The following is a 9763-nucleotide window of genomic DNA, read 5'->3' as shown; positions in this document are numbered from 1 at the left end:
CTACCGACGTCGCAGCCGCCCCTCGTTCGTTATAATCACAAAGCTAGCGATGAAAAGCACGAGGAAAATAGCAAAAGTAAATGACGAGAAGTAGAAAGTCGATTTGGTAAATTTTTGTCAAATCAGGGGGTGAAATTTTGTAAGAATAGGAATTAAGGGGTTAGGTGAGTTTCAAAATTTCAAAAAATCGAATTTTTTTTTTTTTTTTTTGCTTATCTTATAATTGAATATGTTGAGAATATTTCTTTAAAATTTTAAAACGATCCGAGTCATATTCTAAGAGATATAGCCTTTGGATGTTTCACCCATCAGGCTATAACGAAGCGTGACGCAGGTATATGGAGGTTGTCTGCTGCGAATCAAGAAAAAAAATTAACGTGTGATGAAAATAATGTTGAAGATACGACAGATGTTACCGTGTCAGGTGATGGCACGTGGAAAAAACGTGGGTTTGCATCATTATACGGTGTAAGTACGATTATTGGCTACTATTCTGGAAATCTTCAATCGCGTTTTTCTCGAAACTACATTTTTGAAATCGGTAGTCACGAATTCTCGAAAACTTATGAACCGATCTCTTTCAAATTTTGCACACTTCTTCAAAATAACATTATCTCGTGCTTGAACGAAGGAATTTTTTTTTTTCTATTCCAAGTGATTTTTCAAGGCCATGAAGGGTGAAAATTTTACTCAAAATAAGGGTTTTTTGTTTTCAACGCCGCCAAAAATGTGATTTTTTTTTTTTTTTTTTCCTTCGTCCAAGCACGAGTTTTAAACATCTACTAACAGAAAATTTTCGGTTTTTGCATTTCAGATGAATCTGTCATGAGTTATCCTGACTACGCCGAGAGAACTTTTTTTTGAGGGGTCATAGCAGACGACGCGTCCACCCCTTAATTTTCAATATTTTTCAACGAAAATTTCACAAACTACTTATAAAATATGTATATTTAATGTGTTTAATTGATGGAATGAAATATTCTGTTGATTAAATGAAAAAAAATTCATAAAAATGTACCTATTTTGAGCTTTTGAAACCCACCTAACCCCTTAAGGGAGAGAATCAAACTGAATTATTAACTGTTTCTATCCGATATAGTAATCGGCGCTAACGGGCTGTTTGCGTAAATAATTGGCGACTGGTTGCGAGGATCGGGGTGGGGAGCGAGGGGCGAGAAAATAACGAAGGTCCTTCGAAAGAGGACAAGGGATGTAGGTCGCGGAAAAGAAGGCGGTTTGCGTATCTGCAGCCCCCGATCGCGCCCCTTTTTTTCTGCCTCTCTCACACTCGCGTCCGGTTTTTATAGCAGAAGAAGCGAAATAAAGAAGACGAGAAACGCAGTGTAAGATTTACCAGAAATAATCGATCAATTTTACACGATTTATCGAGTGAAATCGATTGTATTTCACCGCAATCGGTTTTTCCTTTTTACTTCCATGAACGATGCGATAAAATATCAATTTACGCGATTGGATTATTATTAATTATTATCATTGTTTTACTTACTAAGCACCTGTTTGATACAATAAGTGAAAGATAAATGAATTTTTTTCATCTGAAATTGAATAATATTTTTAAATGAAATTATTAATCGTCAAAAAAAATTTCCGCGATTAAGACTGTATAGTGAAATTTACGAAATTTTGGTTTCGTATGCAACGTTTTAAAAAATTGCGAAATATTCGATCAATCGGCTAATTTTTAACGATTCAATCCAGTCGTGTTCGATTATTTTTTGGACTCGATCAATCGATGGATCGATTATTTTTAGCTTACGAATTTAATAGATTTTAAAAACTATTTGGAAACGATTTGGAACAAAGTGTCGATATATAATCGTTTATTTTATAATTCCAGTACCTTTGATCTTTGTATTTTCAATGAGATATTCGTAGAGCTTGCGAATGTAATAATTGGCCAAGTACCAAACGATCGACTTTCTCACAGTAAAATTGATAGCAAACGTTGATTCTTGTCCAAACAATCTCCTCAGATTTGTGAAAATCGTATCGATAATGACGAAATTTTCGAATTGAACTGATCTTCTCAACTTTTCTCCCGACATTTATGACCTCGAAATCTTTTTCACGTTATTACAATCCTATCGTTTTACTTTCGCCGTCTTTACGTACCCGAATAATATTCACTATAGTATCCTTGATGCGTGCAGATCGGAGCTTTGCGAAAATTGGGGTGACCGCTGAAGGACTTTGACCTACACCTGCACCCCTTATCCTCGTAGAATATCTCATTCGGCCAGCCATAAGTATAAGTGCTTTCAACACTTTTCGCGTTTTAGTTTTCCAATTTCCGAGCTCAAATTCTCACTGCTCGAGTTTTTTTTTTTTTTTTTTTGCTTTTTTTCTTTGTGATTTTAAAAGCTACCGTTCAACGTCGATTCGATCGTTTATTAGACAGGGAATAACGGTGAATAAGGAATAATAACTTCTGTTGACAGCGATGATTTTTTTTGTTTTCACGAGAATTTTGAAAATTAGCGTTGAAAATTTATCGCAATTTAGAATTGTCCGATGGAAATGTTGTACCTATTGCAATGTGAAAATTACGGATTCTGGATGAAATTGTTTGAAATTTGACGCGACAGATTGACGATTAAAACTGTTACTGATATCCTAAAAATGAAACGAGCATACGTGAGTGACGTCAATTTTTTCCTTCAAAATTTTGGGGCGAGGTTGAAATTCTGGAAACGCCTAATTCTGAGTTATTTGGTGACGAAACTTGAAGCAAAGATGTCAAACTTTTACGAAACAACAAAGTTTTAATTGGTAGGAAAAATCAAGTTGCGATAGAACAAATTTTGAAAAAGTAACGTTCCGAGGGTGCAAATTCCCGAACAATAAAGTTTCGATAAAGTAAGACTTCGATAATTAAAATACACTCACACAGCGTAGTGAAGAAATCCGGAAAACCAAAAATCGGGAATGACCAGGATTCCGAGAATAAAATTGTCGAAATTCCAAAACGAAGAAAGATTAAAGTGTTGAAATTTCAGCAAGCCAAAAGTTCAAAAATCTCCGCTGATCCGGAATTTCGATGTTGCAGATTTTTAAATCTTCTCATTTTTGCACTTTCGGAGCTTTGATTTTTCGGAATTTTGCCCTTTCGAAACTTTGGGGGTCGAGTTTCGGACCATTCAATACTTGGATGTTTCGTCAGAGTTTGGTTTCCGCGCTTCAAGATTCGGCACAAAAAATTCGCAATTAGGCTCTTTCGGATATTTTCAAATTCGGAATTTGAACCCTGAGCTTTTCATTTCAACTCTGAGCCATCGTGTTTCCGACCAATTAAAACTTTGTTATTTTATGAATGTTTGATTTCCATACTTCGAGATCCGCAATAAAAAATTCGAAATTAGGCTGTTTCAAAACTTTTCAAATTCGGAATTTGAACCCTGAACTTTTCATTTCAACTCTGAGCCGTCGTGTTTCCGACCAATTGAACCTTTGTTGTTTCGTAAAAGTCTGATTTCCGTATTTCAAGATTCGCCACAAAAAATTCGAAATTAGACTTTTTCGCTTCTTTTCAAATTCAAAATTTCAAACCTGCCCCAAATTATCTAAACAATAATAAAAATCGACGCCCGCGCCGAACATTTACTAAGAAATTATTTCCCAGTGGTTAAAGTAGGACAGCTCGGTTTAATTATAATATACCTAATATATGCAAGGGATGTTATTTGAAGAAGTTGAGCGAGGTTTGTTGGAGGGGGTTTAAAAGGCGACCCCGTTGAATTTTTCAGTGCGTGCGGGTTAGGAAGAATCATTTCATGTGCAAAGGGCACGCACGTACACGCAAATAGAAAACAGGTGAGTATTTAGCGACGCGACGTTCCGTTTAGTGGTTTCCACCCCTTCTCCTTCATCCCCCCCCCCCCCCCCACCCTTCCACCCTTCCACTCGGGTTTAAAACTCGGTTCGCAGGATGGATCGCGCGAAATTCATGCCCGGCTTGGAGAAAACACGCGAAACTAGATTCAGGCCAAAATGATAAGGTCCTCGGACGCCGCGCGAATAATCCCTACATTCGGGTTCAACGTAGGTATAACACGAGGCAAGAGAATGTATAATTATTCAACACGTTCACCCTTAGGGGTGGAAAACCACGAGCGGCGAGCTTCGAAAATTTAGAAGCGGCTGCGAAACTGATTTTTATCTTTGTTTTACGTACGAAGATATTGTACAAAAATTTTCGGGGTAAAAGGACATCCGGGAAATCGTGAGGGTGGTGAAAAAAAAACCAAAAAAAAAAAAAAAACACGAAGTATTTTTTAGCGCTGTTTTCCGTAAAAGTTGTAGAGTTAAACATCCTGCGTCGAAATTGGCCTCAGACGTTGATTTTCGTCCATCATCGAATTCTAACGTTTCAGATTATTGAAATCAGGATCTTGTTTAAAATGAAGATTGTTGTTCTCGGTGTGTAGAATATGAGTCGTGTGGTTATACGATTGAAAGTTTTGAATTTATCCATTCATGGAAATGTTTTTTTTTTTCTTTTACATAATTCGCAAAAGGTGAAGAATTTTGGAGGAATTAATTTTGATGCGTGTATTAAACTTGGTCAATTGCAAGATATACGGATACACTTACAATTGATAACGAAATTGTACAACATATTAATCATTTTGTAAAGGTACTGGATATATAAATACGTTATACGTATAGCTATATTATTGAGCTGTGCGAAGGGCAATTTAGGTACCGGAAATTACAAGTTTATACAGTTTCGTCGTCATAATGAAAACGGGCCTCGATTTTTCACCAAATTTAAGCCAAGAAAAACAGTCTAGTCATCGCACTGCTGAAATTCGGGATCCAGAAATACGTTCTTGTAACATACGTGGCAAAGTAATGCGTGCAAATACGAAAATTTGGTCGAATCGTGTCCCGATTAAATTCGAAATTTTTATGTTTATATACAAATAATTTTTGTTAAAAAAACAAAAAATGGGGGGTTCGACGGTAGTTGAAAAACCTGATGAATTGAAAAAGGTTTAAAGAGCAATTTTTTTTTTTTTAAACTTTAAAAAAAACAAAATTGACAGAGACAGTCTTTTTCATTTCTCCTCTTGAATTATTCCGTTCCATCGGTATTTTTCATACTTTGTGCAGAGTATAAAAGAAATACACGGAGTTGTGAGTAGATTCAGGGTTTAGCTGCTGCTTAAGAGGGCAAGGCCATATTCATTCCTCCATTCATTACGCCTTCGAAGGCTGTTTGCTGACTCCGAATTATTGGAACATTAGCCTGATTGGAGTACGATGGGCTCGGCCCTCGGCTCTCCTCGCTTCTTGCCGCATTCCGTGTGATATCAACCGATATTCCTCTTATAACCACACAATTCGATACTATCCTCAATTTATTCCACCGCACGAAACCCCGCCGTTTCCTCGCTAATCACCCATAATTAACATTCCGCTCGTTACAAATGTATCCTCGTTCTGATTATCCGGCATAATCAGTACCGTTTATTTTTTAACAAGAAGGCAAACTCGGTTTTTTCGGCCCGAGCGTAAGTTTGCGATACGAAACGTACGTTAAGTCGAAGATGAATATTGCAAATACGCGAGGCGAAAAGATCGTCGCCTCCTTTGTTTAAGCACGAAATTGAGGTTAGGGTCGCGTAATGACAGATTAGTTCGCGACGGCGCATGCGCATCAACTCCTAGGACTGAAAAGTGATCTTTTCTGCACTCCGCGCATGCGCATTCGCAGTCTCGCTCTACCGTCACAGAAACGGATGCTTTGTTCACGAAAATCACGCATGGAAAAATGCGTAAAACATGCTCGCGTTATATAAAGGACAGTTTTATTTATTTAACTTCCATTATTTTCCTCATTCGAAACATCAACTATTACAAGCACTGCGTATAGAAATTTTGAACAGTTTACCTTTTTCTTGCTGTAACAAGTGCAGTTTCTCCTTATTTTTCGCTGGTTTTATATAATAACAAACAAAAAAAAAGAAGAAAAATAGCGAAAACTTCGACAACTTTTCCACGAATCCTATAAATTTTTTCTTCAATCATCGCAAGGAGTGTTTGAGATTATTTGTTTTACATTCACATTGTACATGTATTGTTTGTATTTTTTTTTTTTTTTTATTATTGTTTATCTTTCATTTACATACAAATATCTTATAGGTATATGTATAGCATATGTATAGGTATCCATCCTTGCCAAGTGAAACAATAGTCAGCAACGCTCGCGCGCATTTTCAATAATATTAATAATAATGATAATAATAATAATAGTAGTAAGAATTATAATATTAATTATAATATTGTTTTCACTTTTTGCGGTGGACATCCAAGTACAAGGTACGAAATATTTATACGCACCGAGCGCGATAATAATAATAATAATAATAATAATAATAATAATAGAAATCATCACTATTACGTAATACGTCGTTATTACTATTATATGTATATGTTGTATTATATAGGTATAATATTGTAACGTGTATATATGCGCGGCTTTTGCGGGTTCCGCCATGATTTCCGGTCTCGCAAAAAGACGATATTTCGTCATTAATATTATCACCTCGTTAATTAATTTATATATAGTTTGCGTTGATAATATAGTTTATACACACATCGAAACCTTGCAGCATATAATTTATACGTATACATGTAAATTATATATTTCATGTATACATGTATATATGTATATACACATTCTCTTATTATACTTAATTATTGTTAATTACACGATAATTGTAACATCGTTACACGAAATAATTTTTTTTTCACGCCCACGTTACGAAAAATATGTGAAAATTTTATTCAATTATGATATTGTTTATCGTTACTATACATGTATGGAGGAAATATTTAAATCACCGTGGTGAATGTTGGACTATGATCCCGGAGAAAAAAGTTATTTGCTAATTAATTGGAATATCGTAAATACGGCTATTGAAGATTGTGATTGTTTATAAATATCGCTATCGTTCGTTACGAAATTTTGTAAAAATTTTTAACCCCACCCTGAATCTTAAATTACATTATTTATCGACGCAATTTGATCAGAAAAAAAAGTGAACAACAATTCGTGTACAGTCACAAAACACGAACGAAAGTTCATATAATCTTTATCCTCTGACAGAATTTAATTCGCGCGTGATTTCTGTTTTCAGATATTTTTCCCGACTTGAGATTATAGAATAGGGCGTGAAAATTGAAAAAAAAAAAAATATTGAAAAATTAAATACTCTGTTCGATCAAGATTTCATCATTATTTACATCGTGATTCGCCATCACGTTCTCTTCAGAATCTAACAATCAGTTTATCTTTCTTATCACGCTATACGCTAAAGGTGTTTATTTATTTATTTAATTATTTCTTCTTTACCGTGATTCTCGGTTAACGGAATCTTACTTCATCATCAACAGAATAAATCGTTACTTTATTTTTCGTGTTATCGTCTGTCAATTTTCTCCGTCAACCAAGATCCGAATGAATTCGATGTATGCCACGAGAAATTTGGAAAAAAAAAAATAAGAAGCCGAAAAATCAAATCCTTCATCCGTCGTCCAAAAGACAATAAAAAACAAACAATAATAACATATCCACGCGTGTACTGCGTCCTTTCTTTTTTTCTTTCTCTCTCTCTCTCTCTCTCTCGTTCCGTCCGTAAAATAAACTTAAGCCCCACGGTAAGTAAAGCTGATTTAGGTCGATTTCCATATTTTGTATTTATACGCGTTTTGAATGAGACGAAACCACAATTCGATTCACGAATTACGGTATTAATTTTCTTACTACACCGGCGATATCAAATTTTACAGTTACAAGTATATTATATACGTATGTATATTATAGTATCTTTTGTACGCACGCGGTTTCATTCACATGTTTAACATACCGAGCAAGCACAACAAACGGCAGTGTGATTTAAACGTCAGCCAGTTACGACTCGAAATACGCTCCTTGGCAATTCGTCCATTGATTAAATAATTTTACAACGATGAGTAGCCATTTTTTTTTTTTTTTTTTAAAGTTGTTTTTTTGTTGTTTCACTTTTCACATATACCAAATTTTGTATTTTCATTTTTTTTTTTTTTTTTATTTCTACACACACACGCACACACACACACATATATATATATATACTTTATATTACGACAATAATAATAATAATAATTAAAAAAAAAAAAAAAAATGGCATCAATTTTCAATATATATATATATATATAAAACGATGAAAAAAATTCCTTCCAAAAAGCTGTAGATATGCATACGTATAATCGCTGGGAGGGCAAATATTTTTTTGGCGATTTTTCATCTTACGTTCCGCTTTTGTTCCACATTTTTTTTTCTCTTTCGTTTTTAACCGTAATCATAAGCTGATCTTTCAGTATGTTATATAAAAAAAAAAAAAACACAAAACAGAGAAAGCAAAAAACTGCAGGCTCATTGTCTCCGACCGCGGCTCGCGACAAATTTTCAATTTCCTGTATAATTTATTCATAATTTTTATTAATAATAATAATAATAATAATAATAATAATAATAATAATAATGACGATGAGAATAATTAGAATTTTGAAATAATAGGATAATGCAAAGTTGTTGGTCTTAATCTCTACGTTCTAGGTATATTTTCATATCATATATCTTAAATGAAACTAAGATTTTCAACCATCGTTCACCGTGGAACACTAAATATTTATATTATACATGTATAATGTATTATCATTTATTTAATTTGTCGTTAAATATTAAAAACATTCTTAATACTCGTAGGTCCACTTTATGTGTTACGTGTGTTTTGGGTTTGCGTGCGTGCGTGTCGTGTGTGTGTGTGTGTGGTTATTATACTTAACAATTAATCACAATATACTTGCATGTATTGTATTGTATACGTAATATTTATAGTGTGTATAAATGCCTTCTAATACTAGCTGGGCCTTTCGCTGTTGTGTAAGGAAAGAAAGAAAGAAAAAAAAAAAATACAAAAATAAAAAAAATCGAATGCCAGTGTACAAAATGTGCGCATAATGGCAAACTGGAGAAATACTTTACGCAACAGACTTTTGTATTCTTAAGATGTGATATTGTTAGTAGTAGTAGTAGTAATAGTTAAAATAACAACAACAACAATAATAATAATAATAATAGCAACAACAATTACAATAACGATCGGTCGATCGAATTATAAATATTCATAGATTATCGCGGTAACGCGTGCATATAAATTAAATCCATTTATATTCTAGCGTGGAATGAAACGGTTTTAATTACGGATTTCATACCCAGTCCGGCAACGATGCTGAAATATAAAATATCATCGTTATCGTTGCTGTTACTATTATCTTTATTGTCATTGTTGTTGTTGTTGTTATTATAATTATTATTATTATTATCATTATAATTAAAAAAAATTGCGAAACAAAACAGTGCTATTTAAAATTCTAGACGAATTTCTGTCGTTTGTATAAAATAATAATCGTTATGATGTATTTGTAATGTAAACATATGCGTGTCTATGTATGCATAAAATTAATACATATTTTGCCTCGTTGCGGAAATATGCATAAGTTTAGATGGAATACAGTCAAAGAGAGATGTGACATTCTTCGATTTATACGAAATGGAATAACTTTGTTCAAATTTGATCGAAAATAACGAGTATCCTTCAACTTTCGACGATATTGCTTTTCAATGTTGTTTTCAATTTATTTCACCCCGTTTTCGTTTCAGGGCGCAAATATTCGCAAAACTTCGAGACTCTTG

This window comes from Neodiprion fabricii, chromosome 5 (assembly GCF_021155785.1).
Source record: "Neodiprion fabricii isolate iyNeoFabr1 chromosome 5, iyNeoFabr1.1, whole genome shotgun sequence".
Classification (NCBI taxonomy): domain Eukaryota; kingdom Metazoa; phylum Arthropoda; class Insecta; order Hymenoptera; family Diprionidae; genus Neodiprion; species Neodiprion fabricii.
The sequence above is the reverse complement of the archived record's forward strand: the minus strand, read 5'-3'. Positions refer to the sequence as shown.